A 2,333-nucleotide genomic window follows, 5' to 3' on the forward strand; every position below is an offset into this window, starting at 1 on the left:
CATTTAGGAGGTTGGAGGAAGAGGAATCAGTTGCTTGCTATGGAATCCTCAGAATCCATTTGGCTTGACCCGCTCCTCCAATTTAGGCTTTTGGCTAAAGATATTTGATCACAAGACACAGACTGAGCAAAATTAAATGACAGCTGCTCCTTCCTCTAGTGTAACCCTGTCATATATTCAAGATTTTGGAACCTCTGGGTGTCCATTGTAAATTGACTCTGACTTTCTCTGTTAGCAACCGCAGCTCTAGCTCTTCACATGGGATCTGGGAGAGAAGAAGCTGCATAGTATTCCCTGGACGCACCACCAGTTTCCGAGTGCTGGTCTGGGACTACACCCAGGTTGGCCTGCCTAGTGCTTGATCGGCTGTGAGTGAGATCCCGAGAAAGGCTCCTGGTGACTGAGCTTAAGGATGGAGCCCCTGGAATCAGTGACATTTGGAGATGTAGCCATCGACTTCACCCAGGAAGAGTGGAACCTGCTAGATAAGTCCCAGAAAAACCTGTTTAGAAATGTGATGCTGGAAACTGTCACCCATCTGGTCTCTGTAGGCTATCAGATCAGCAAATCAGATGTGGTTTTCCAACTGGAACAAGGGAAAGAGTTGTGGACACAAGCAGCAGGAGGCTTCCAAGGTCAGAGTCCAGGCAGTGAAAGTCTCTTTAGACAACAAGAAATGACATTAATGCAAAGTGTCTACTGGAAGCACACATCCCCAGTAAGGACAATGCAGGTTTCTCACACACAAGGGGATCCTGCTGAATGTGCTGATTTGGGAGATGAAGTTACTCCTACATCTTCACTTCAATATTCAATAGTTCCCTTCAGAAGCAAACATAATGTCAGCAAACAGCATGGAAAATCACTTAGTCAAGGGTCATTCCTCAATGGACAGGGTCACATTCACACTAGACATAAATCATGTGAATGTGCTCTGTGTGGGAAAGTTTTTAATAGATGCTCTAGCCTTAGCAGACATAAGATGATTCACACTGGAGAGAAACCATTCAAATGTCAACTGTGTGAGAAAGTCTTCAATCAAAGATTCTCCCTGAAAGTACATGAGAAAACTCACACAGGAGAGAAGCCCTATGAATGCCATCAGTGTGGAAAAGCCTTTAGTAGATGTGCTAGCCTCAGGAGACACAGCATGATTCACACTGGAGAGAAACCATTCAAATGTCAACTGTGTGAGAAAGTCTTCAATCAAAGATTCTCCCTGAAAGTACATGAGAAAACTCACACAGGAGAGAAGCCCTATGAATGCCATCAGTGTGGAAAAGCCTTTAGTAGATGTGCTAGCCTCAGGAGACACAGCATGATTCACACTGGAGAGAAACCATTCAAATGTCATCTGTGTGGGAAAGTCTTCAATCAAAATTCCTCCTTGAAACAATATGAGAGAACTCACACAGGAGAGAAGAGATATGAATGTCATCAGTGCGGCAAAGCCTTTCTTCAAAGCTCTGGCCTTAGTTCACATAAGAAAGTCCATGCTGGAGAGAAACCACATGTATGTCTTGAGTGTGGGAAGGCCTTTACTCATAGTTCAGGGCTTCATGTGCACAAAAGAATCCACATTAAAGAGAAATCACATGTATGCTCTGTGTGTAGGAAGGCCTTCAATAAATATGCTAAGCTGAGGGAACATGAGAGAACCCACAGTGGAGAGAAGCCCTATGAATGTCAGCTCTGTGGAGAACACTTCACTCGTGCCTCTTCCCTTAGACAACACAAGGGAACCCAGCACAGGAGAGAAAACCAGTAGGACCCTCAGTAGATGTTCTGACCTGAGGTGACATAATCAATGTGGAGGTTCCTTCAGGCATTGTGCTATGCAGTCCAGACAGGCACTGCCTGTGGATGTGGATCCACACATGTGCTTTCTCTGTGACTAAGCCTTTAGTCATTAGCCTGACCTCATGTAACTTAACAGAACTCACTCTACAAACACAATATGGGTGTTTCCAGCAACAGCCCCCAACTCTAAAGACCTTAGAGGACATGAGCAGAGAATAAGCAACCACTTCTACTTCTTCAATAATTATTGATCTATGTGAACCAACTCCACAGAGAGAACCACTAAGACTGTGATAACTGTTGACAACCATTCAGTTGATGTGCACAAGAAACCTTGAAAAAAAATAAACACAAGAACAAAGATGAAGACTCTTGAAAGATACCAAAGTAGGTTGAGCAACACCAAGCATACTTTTAAATAATTCATCCTGGAGAAGTTTTTTCATGGAAAGGTATGAGAAATTCTTTCTCCATAGAGCAACCCCTCTGGTTCACACATGCTCAGTCTATAGAACACACTCTCAGGGTCATGA

General features: G+C 43.8%; 1 pseudogene; it reads left to right on the top strand.

Moving 5' to 3' along the window:
- The first annotated feature begins 412 nt into the window (after positions 1 to 412).
- LOC109568761 (zinc finger protein 596 pseudogene) lies at positions 413 to 1,768 on the top strand (annotated as a pseudogene).
- The last annotated feature ends 565 nt before the right edge of the window (positions 1,769 to 2,333 follow it).

The sequence above is a fragment of the Bos indicus genome, chromosome 15 (assembly GCF_029378745.1).
Source record: "Bos indicus isolate NIAB-ARS_2022 breed Sahiwal x Tharparkar chromosome 15, NIAB-ARS_B.indTharparkar_mat_pri_1.0, whole genome shotgun sequence".
NCBI classification, from domain to species: Eukaryota; Metazoa; Chordata; class Mammalia; order Artiodactyla; family Bovidae; genus Bos; species Bos indicus.